The sequence below is a fragment of the Amblyomma maculatum genome, chromosome 1, assembly GCF_055883805.1.
Source record: "Amblyomma maculatum isolate TAMU_Amacu chromosome 1, ASM5588380v1, whole genome shotgun sequence".
Lineage (NCBI taxonomy): Eukaryota > Metazoa > Arthropoda > Arachnida > Ixodida > Ixodidae > Amblyomma > Amblyomma maculatum.
The window spans coordinates 7,187,848-7,197,890 of record NC_139344.1 but is presented as its reverse complement, the minus strand read 5'-3'; positions in this window follow the sequence as shown (position 1 = coordinate 7,197,890).

Genomic DNA, 10,043 nt, shown 5'->3' with positions numbered 1-10,043 from the left:
GTGCGCGAGTGTTGTGCGCGAGATTTGTGCGCGACATCTGTCAACGCCTCCTATTATCTGTGCGCGAGATTCCGCGAGATGTGTTCTGTCTAGCGTTCCTGCCATCTTCAATCCTACACTTGAACGTGCGCCAAGGAACGCCACGCGACAGGAGCGATGGTGCATGCGTTCAAACGCACACTTGCCGGAGAAAGTGTGACGGATACTGCGCCTTTCATATCCTGCAAACCAATTACAATTATATGTAGCACTGCAATGAACGCCGTTGAGAGGCAAACGACGAGAGGCAAATGATAGGAGAGAGTAGGTTTAATAAAAATTGTTGCTGGGCTAGTTGGTGACACATTCTTAGAATAAAAATGTAGCGCAAAAGGACGAGGGTCGAGGAAGGAACACAAGCACGAACGGAGTAGCGTTCGTGTTTGTGTCCCTTCCTCGGTCCTTGTCCTTTTGTGCTACCTTTTTATTCTAAGAGAGGCTAGGCTTTCACCATTCTCCTCTTAAGAGACATCTAAGAGACCCTCTAAATTTTTGTTTGTCCTCCATACGTTACCGTTCTTTTTTTATGGGGCGTCACTACTACGGCAAATTTAAACAAGCTGTTAAAAATGCAGAAAAAATCTTAAGTGTAATTGTCGATGTATATACCCCATTTTAAAAGTTCTATTTATCACACGATTCGTACCGGTACAGAGTGCCTCACCAGTAGTATTTTAGTGCAAACGCCCAAATTTTACCATTTAGGTCAAAGTAAGATTGCCGAAAAATGACCTGCCATATATATCACAAGGACATCGAACACTGGAAAATTCAAAATGCAGTGCCAACTAGAAGAGGCAGTTGATCCAAGCTATTTTACCAAAACTTATAACTGAATGCAGCGGGTTAGGCATTGCTCTTCCATCATTATCCTCCGTAATTTAAATAGTTCCTCAAAGCATCCGTAAATTATGACTGCGCTTGCGCCAGGTTTCAGCCCGTCGCGTAGTCCAAGGAAGGGCTACGTTTGACCTTGAGCCACACCCGAGCCGAATACGGCTTTAACCAAGCCGTATGAACGTGCCTTAGTTAATGCCTATAGGGGTAACGTGAATGCCAGGGTCCTGGCAGGCTGATTCTGACATAACCGCCCCATGTGAAACGAGAGACCCAAGTATTGCTAACGCAATTCAACCCGGTTTAACCAGAGGCAAACCACAGCCGATTTTTTTTTTTTTATTGCGAAAGCAATACTACTCTAGGTTTCGAGCTTTCGGCGTAACGCGGCCGGTAGCCACGTCTTACCCACGTGACGCTATGACGTCACACCTCACGTGACACAAAAGCGAGAGATGGGCTCCCAACTCAAGCGGTCGGCGTGGCGCGGTCGGAGCCTCGGCTCAGTTGGCAGGAGCTGCCAACTTGGGTCTCTCGTTTCAAATGGGACGGTTATGTCAGAATCAGCCTGCTAGGACCCTGGAATTCACGTTACCCCTATAGGTCACTAAGGCATGTTCATACGGCTTGGTTCATACGGCTTGGTTCATACGTTCATACGGCAGCCCACATATACGGCTTTATATGTGGGCTGAGGAAGAAGAAAAACGCTCGATCACCCGCAGCTAATGCTTTCGTTCAATATTTGGTTCAGCAGCGTTGAACTCTTTTTTTCTCTGTATATCCATGTATGTTTAAGAGATCCCCTATAAAGTTTATATTCGCGCAAGCTCACATGTCGACAGATTGATAACAATAATTTATCTTGTATCACGAGGCTTCAATTATGTCGCGATTTTATTTTTGCGTGTATACGCTGCCAGTGTATGCTCGGGACTCGTCGTAGAACGGGCTTCTCGTGTACTTCCACACACCTCGGGGTATGAATAAAAGCGAGAGTGAGTTAGCCTCATTAGTTTGCCTACATGGCGTATTTTAAGTTGGAAACTGCCTGCCGCGATGGCTCAGTTGTTAGGGCGCTCGACTGTGGAGCACGAAGGCGCGGGTTCGACTACCGGCTGCGGCGTCCGCGTATCGATGGAGGCGAAACGCGCCTGCGTGTTAATTCTGCAATATATTAGTGCGCGTAAAACGAACCCAGGGGCTCGAAATTTTTAAGAAGCCTTCCACTACGGCTTTCTTTACAAAATCCACGCAAGATGCGATGGGAATTGTACAATGGCGCAACCGCTATCGACAGCCGCTGCAAACAAGCCGAGAGCACGGCGGGCGCGGAATGGGACCATGCTGCCCGCGCTTTGCGGCACTGGCGTCCGTCCAAGCCACGCGCGGCTGAGCATCCGCGTTAAGTGTGTGGCCGACGGTGAAGCAGTGGAAACCACAGCAACAACAATAGCGATAACGCACTGAAAACGGTTTCTTTGAGTAAGATTAGGGTGCCTCAGCATTTTCCGACGGATTGGTGTTACTTTGCATTTAGGTACGCTGATTATGCCACACAGACCGACCGTAAGCTGTGAGCGTTCGGCGCTAGGGCTTGATGGGGCGAGAACCTCCTCGAGCTAGGGAATCTGGAGTCTGTTCTTTTTTTTCTTTTTTTTTTTTTTCCTCAAGGTCGGCGCGAGCAGCGACAGAGTGGGGTTGTTTCGGAGCGAAGGCCTCCGTCATCGCGAGGAAAGTGTCTTGACGAACACTGTTTCCCGTACAGTTCGTGGAAGAACGGAGACATTTGCTTGAGGCCACCTCACCCCCTCGCTGCGAGGACGTGAGGGGACGCTGGGTGGTTTCCGCCGGCAGGTTCCATACGTACAGATCCATCACTTGGCGTAAAAAAACGCTGTAGCGGGCAACGTGAAACACGGTCAGTGGGCATAACGGGCAGAGCATGCGATGATGTTCTTGCCCCCGCTAAGCATGGGCTCGTTCCACTGGTAAATTTTTTTTGCGCTGTGTTGGTTCGTCGCGAAATGATACTTTGGCGCTAGATCTAGATGGTGGCCAGCGTACGAGCATCAGCCTAGCAAGAACAAAATGTTCGCGCATGTGTCTGTGAACGTGCAACCTCTTTTTTTAATTGGCGTCAGACGCCTGCCCTTGTAATACCGGCGGTAGTCATCCGCATGTGGGTGTGTTCAGATAAAAACGGTAATCGAGGTCCCATGCCTATCTTTTGTTTTGAATGAAATTTTTTTAAGTGGTGGCCAAATGTCTCCACACAAAGGAATTAGCCTTAGTTTTGTAAGATACGGCGTAGTTTTCTCGGGAGAAAATCATGTATCGCTAGAGGGGCAAAAGGCCGTTTTCGCCATTTCAAACAGTTACACGTTTGGAGACCTGCTGCTCCCGCACTAAGATCTTGCCATCTATTATGTTTTACTCACTAAATCTATGCAAGTTTTTTTTTATAAAAACATTATTCGAAAGCCGTTTTGTTGTGGCAGTTGATTTAGTAAAAAATCGCAAGCTTTGCCTCAGGAGCAGCGCGCTGCAATAATGTTATCAACCTTATATATACATACTGCCCTGTTTCCTTAAGTTGTTTCCACTAAACCTTTTTCTGTTTATTATTCGGATTACGTTCTTAATATAAAACAAAATTCGGAGCTCTAGATTCTAGTTGCGTTCTCCACTACGCATCAAATCGCCCAAAATTTGAAAACAGCAAAAAAAGGGGCAACTTTGATTCCAGTTTTAAAAAAAGCACCACCTTCAATTTTTATTAATATCGCTCTCAAGAATCCTCAGTACCTCATTATGGAGTAAGAAGTGTTGCATTATATTACTTAAAATTATAAAAATAGACATAAAACCTAGCCATTGTCCTTAAAAGTGCCAATATTCAGTCCTAAATTCTGACATGATACAATAAAGCGTTGCCACTGAAACGTTTTGTCTATAGTATCCAGGCCTTGTTCTTTATTCGTGAAAACGTTTGAAGCCCTAGAATTATCTGTTGTTTCTCCATATTATTTTTAAATCGGCCGAAATTCAAGAATGTATGGACAAATTTGATTCGAACTTAAAGAAACTACCCCGACTTCGATTTTAATCGAAATCAACTAAAACAATCCTAAGTAGTTTAAAAATATCAGGCACTAAATAGTATTGCACTATGTAAAGTAATATATAAAAATAAATATAAAACTGAACGAATTTTTAAATCTATGCAAGTGCTTATGGCTTCCGCTTAAGGATTAGCCGTCAAACTTTGGACTTTGTATTTGCTGAATTTAGTTGCATTTTATCTTATGCAATATCCAACACCACCTCAATGCTTATAAGGTCGTTTTTTGCTTGTTGACAGGGTTGATGATAGCTTAAAAAAATAAATTAGCTTTTTTCTTGCAATTTCATAGGTGAACACAAGTGACGGTTGAATTTGTTCTCTATCCTGTATTTTTTATAAGCTCCCGCACGCCCGTGTAGTGTGTGTGTGTGTGTGTGTGTGTGTGTGTGTGTGTGTGTGTGTGTGTGTGTGTGTGTGTGTGTGTGTGTGTGTGTGTGTGTGTGTGTGTGTGTGTGTGTGTGTGTGTGTGTGTGTGTGTGTGTGTGTGTGTGTGTGTGTGTGTGTGTGTGTGTGTGTGTGTGTGTGTGTGTGTGTGTGTGTGTGTGTGTGTGTGTGACGTGATGATGTCTCATACCTTTAGTTGAGTGAAAAACTGCCGGACGTTTTGCGTCCTGCACTGGGTACAAACTGCCCCGCCTCCACGAGTGCACGCACTCCCAGAGTTTTATCCCCACAGAGAACAGTCTCAAAAGCGGGTCCATTACGGTCCATATGTGCCTGGCCAGACTTAGCAACGTTGTTTCACAGGCAGCGGGTGAACGCGGTAGTTTTCGGTCACGACGCGTTCGACGCCGAAGCCGGAGTCTATCTGACGTGAGTTGGACAGGAGGAAGTTGCTCATAAAGTTATTGCTGAGGAAAGGAAAGGGAAAGCCTGGCAAGTACTACTTTGTCTCGCCCGTACTGCAGCATGAAAATTCTCCTCGCGCGTATGAAAAAATCAGGATAAAAAAAAAAAAACGAGCGTATTGTAATCAGGCAGAGCCTAGTGGGACAAGACTTTTGCCGTTGCGAGCTTTGCATTGTCAGTCAAGGCTCGGAATTGTTTCTTTAATGGTACTTTCCCCTAGTGCCGCTTTGTTAGGCAGCCAAATTGGATCCAGTCGTGTGTCACAGCGCTGTGCATTTGATGCGCAGAAATGGTTAGATGCACAACAGAGCGGAGGAATGCGTCTGTCACCATCCACGGACGACAGAGCTACTCACGGTCAAAATAAAAGTTTAGAGCTGAACAACCTCCCGGCACATTTTCCTGCTCAGGTCGTCTTCATGAAAGAAAAAGAAGAAAAGAAGTGGCCTTGGAGCAAAGATCGCACAGGGACCATTGCCAGTGTTCGGCAGTTGCGGCAAGAACTGCGCATGTACAGGGGCCGAAGTGCGCGCAAGAACATCTTTTGTTCAGTGAAAGAAGGAAGGAAAAAAAGAAAGCAAACAAACACTCTTTGTTCAAGCAAGTGGGGCAGTGAAAATGCCTCTGCACTCAACCTTGAAGAAGGCGGGACGAAAGGGTGCCGGGTGAAGTTCACCACATTTTCAAGATATTTGGGAAAGAATTTGGATGACTGAAGCGCACCTTTCCGCTGTTATTTTCGCGAGAGATCCATCCGGAAGCGCTTTGCGAGTGTGCATCAACCACAAATGCGTCGTTAGCTCACGCGTGATTGCTTGAGCCGCATTCGGAAGTTGCTGTTAACAGTACCATTCATTGCTCAATGCGTTAACATTTTGGAATTAAGAGGCCGCTGTTTTTCTCGCGCCATTTTCTCTGTTGCATATTAAAGTGCCCCTAACGCGCCTGAATCCTTCTGCGCGAGTAGTAGGCCTGCGTGCCGGCTACACTCTTTCATACAGAGGCTTCGCAGTACCATTCATCAAGTCAAAGTTCGTGAAAAAATGCCTCCTTTACGTCCAGGAATTAAAAATAGAGAGTGTAATAAATTGACTATAACCCTTCGATCTGAGCTTAAAGATTAAAAAAGGTCTCTCATTTGTGCGAATTCATGTGATCAGTTGGTATCAAACCTAGCAGACCTAACTTAATTCTGCACAAAAATCCAAGCCACTGCACACTACAAGGTTTTGACTATGCACAAATAATAAGAAAGCCTATGACAGCGTATTCGCGCTTGATTGTCAGCGCCAAAGGTGCGTGAGGATCTTAATTTTTTCCTGCTTTAGCAGTTTAGCCCGCTTTCGGTCAGAGTGAGTTTCATGAGAGCGTGGGCTCACGCCAGTATATGTATGTATGTATGTATGTATGTATGTATGTATGTATGTATGTATGTATGTATGTATGTATGTATGTATGTATGTATGTATGTATGTATGTATGTATGTATGTATGTATGTATGTATGTATGTATGTATGTATGTATGTATGTATGTGTGTGTGTGTGTGTGTGTGTGTATGTATGTATGTATGTATGTATGTATGTATGTATGTATGTATGTATGTATGTATGTATGTATGTATGTATGTATGTATGTATGTATGTATGTATGTATGTATGTATGTATGTATGTATGTATGTATATATGTATGTATGTATGTATGTATGTATGTATGTATGTATGTATGTATGTATGTATGTATGTATGTATGTATGTATATATGTATGTATGTATGTATGTATGTATGTATGTATGTATGTATGTATGTATGTATGTATGTATGTATGTATGTATGTATGTATGTATGTATGTATGTATGTATGTATGTATGTATGTATGTATGTATGTATGTATGTATGTATGTATGTATGTATGTATGTATGTATGTATGTATATATGTATGTATGTATGTATGTATGTATGTATGTATGTATGTATGTATGTATGTATGTATGTATGTATGTATGTATGTATGTATGTATGTATGTATGTATGTATGTATGTATGTATGTATGTATGTATGTATGTATGTATGTATGTATGTATGTATGTATGTATGTATGTATGTATGTATGTATGTATATATGTATGTATGTATGTATGTATGTATGTATGCATGTATGTATGTATGTATGTATGTATGTATGTATGTATGTATGTATGTATGTATGTGTGTGTGTGTGTGTGTGTGTGTGTGTATGTATGTATGTATGTATGTATGTATGTATGTATGTATGTATGTATGTATGTATGTATGTATGTATGTATGTATGTATGTATGTATGTATGTATGTATGTATGTATGTATGTGCGCGTGTGTGCGCGTGCATGCGTACGTGCCGGAGTGCTTGAGTGAGAGATGGTTTCAAGAGTGGGACCATAGCGCCGGGGATGCGCGAATTCGCAGGTATACGTTGCTAGCGCGCGCCCCCCGTAGATGCTCGATCCCCACGTAATCGGCTTTAATTATAATTTCTTACCACTGCAAGTAATATTTGGAAAAGAAAGCTGAACGTACGCCACCATCATCTCGTCGAGCTAGAACCTCTTAATAAAAGCAAGAGACATATGCTGCGGTATGTGAAGGTCAGGTGTTTCTTACAAGATAATATCTCTACAGACTGAGCAGTGACGTCTATGTTATATATATATATATATATATATATATATATACCGGGTGTCCCAGCTAACTTGAACCAAGGGTTACAAAATAATATATTTGAGGTAGGTCAGTGAAATCAATTGCATACAACTGCCAGCCTTCTTGCGCACTACAGGCAATTTTTTGTTTTGAAATTACTTAATTAGCTAATTATGTTAATTTCTCTAATATTTTAAATATTGACTTTAGACCAAAAATGTGAATTGGAAAGTTGTAGAGCACCTTGAGAAACCGCCGTTTCATTAATTGCGATAAAGAAAGTCTGACGTGTAACTTTTTTTCCGGGCTCAGAAGAAAGCCCGCGAAATACAAATAATACCACGTGACTAGTGCATTTGTGCGCCGCGATTGTGGTGCTCTCAGTCGTGGTTTGAGCGAACGAAATCAGCTGCGGCCGTGTCTTCTTGGCCCCGTTAAAGCGGCAGGCCGATATGCCTGCGATGGCTTCTTCGCCCGCGTCAGACAGCCGGCCCACGTGACGGTGCAGTAGCAGCGAGAGCGGCGAGCCGACACCACCGACATTCTAACAAGGCCTCCTTCTCTCCCATCAGCGAACGTCACGACAAACGGATGAGCGATAAGGCATCAGCCACTGAATCTGAGCATAATATGCTTGGGTAAAGGGACGAGATGACATCACGTGACTCGACTAAAATTAGCGCTGCACCTTCATTTGCCGGTTCTTTATCGTCATCCGCCTGTCGTGATGTAGGCTGCTGCGGTGCGCAGGTCTGGTCAAAATCGCGGTGGCGACGGGCGAGCTCGAGCTCGCTCGAACCATCGCCAACATTTCTGCCTGCCGCTGCAACGGGACCATCGGGTCACGGCCGCAGCTGATTTCGTTCGCTCAAACCACGACTGTGAGCACCACAATCGCGGCGCACAAATGCGCTAGTCACGTGGTATTATTTGTATTTCGCGGGCTTTCTTCTGAGCCCGGAAAAAAAAGATACACGTGAGACTTTCTTTATCGCAATTAATGGAATGGGGGTTTCTGAAGGTGCTCTACAACTTTCCAATTCACATTTTTAGTCTAAAGTCGATATTCATTAAATTAGAAAAATTAACATGATTAGCTAATTAAGTAACTGCAAAACAAAAAATTGCCTGTAGTGCGCAAACAGGCTGGCAGTTGTATGCAATTGGTTTCACTGACCTACCTCAGATATATTATTTTGTAACCCTTGGTTCAAGTTAGCTGGGACACCCGGTATATATATTGTAGTAATCCCGATCGCCATCAGCTCGCGCGCCAACCCGAAGAGGTAGTAGACGAAGTGGAGCCGCAGCCTTGTTGGCACTGCACTGTTGATTCGAACGCTACCCCCGTCGCTTTGGTTTGCGGACGTTGCTTGCGGTCTTGGTGCTCCAATAAACCCCTTACACTTGGTGGAGGTTCGGTCGTCGCCCCAGTTCTCCTCGCAAATTTCACCCTGGAACTTCGGAACCGCACGCTACCGCCTTCGGTCACAACCATGCAGGACGCTCCCAGCCAACCATCGGCGCCCATCCCTGCCACTCCTGCCACCACCTTCTGTCCCGGGGCACAACGCCCCCGTGACCCACCTTTATTTAGTGGTACCGACGACTACGACGTTGACGACTGGCTGGCCTCTTTCGAGCGCGTCAGCACTTACAACCGCTGGGACGATTCTATAAAACTGAGCAACGTCCTCTTCTACCTCACGGACGTGGCGAATCTGTGGTTTCGAAACCATGAAGCCGATCTTCCGACGTGGTCTGTCCTCAAGAAAAACTTCGCGGATGTCTTCGGCCGTCCTGCGGTACGTAAACTCCGCGCCGAACAACGCCTCCATGCACGGCTTCAACGTCCCGAAGAAACGTTTACTAGCTGCATTGAGGACGTGGTTGACCTCTGCAAGCGGGTCAATCCGTCCATGCCCGAGCCCGAAAGAGTCACACATGTTCTAAAAGGTCTCACTGATGATGCGTACTATATGATGTCGGCCAGAGACCCTACTTCCGTATCCGACATTATAACACTGTGCCAGAGGTTTGACGAGCTACGAAAGCAGCGCACTTCTACGCGACGGGCTGCCACACCTGCCGGCATTGCTGGCTTGGCACTGGGTACGCCATCTGCGGAACAGTCTCAATTTATGCAGAATATCCAAGACTTCATCCGCGAAGAAGTTACACGCCAGCTGTCCCTCCTCTATTCAGTTCAGCCGACCGTCTGCACTTCGCAATTAGCGCCGGCCAACGCGCCATCGATCTCACCTGCTATCCGCCAAGTTATCGAGGAGAAAGTCGCCGAAGCGCTGCCTTCTAGTGTTCCCATCGCTCCTGTGCAAGCCCCACTCACTTACGCGCAAGTAACAGCTGGAACGCGCGGTCCGCTTCCAACATTGTCTTACCAGAACGGCCCTACATTTTATGCTCCACCTCGTTTCATGGCCCCTCAGTCTCAGATCCCTCGACCGCGACGCCGCATTACGAACCCATGGCGAACCGCCGACAATCGCCC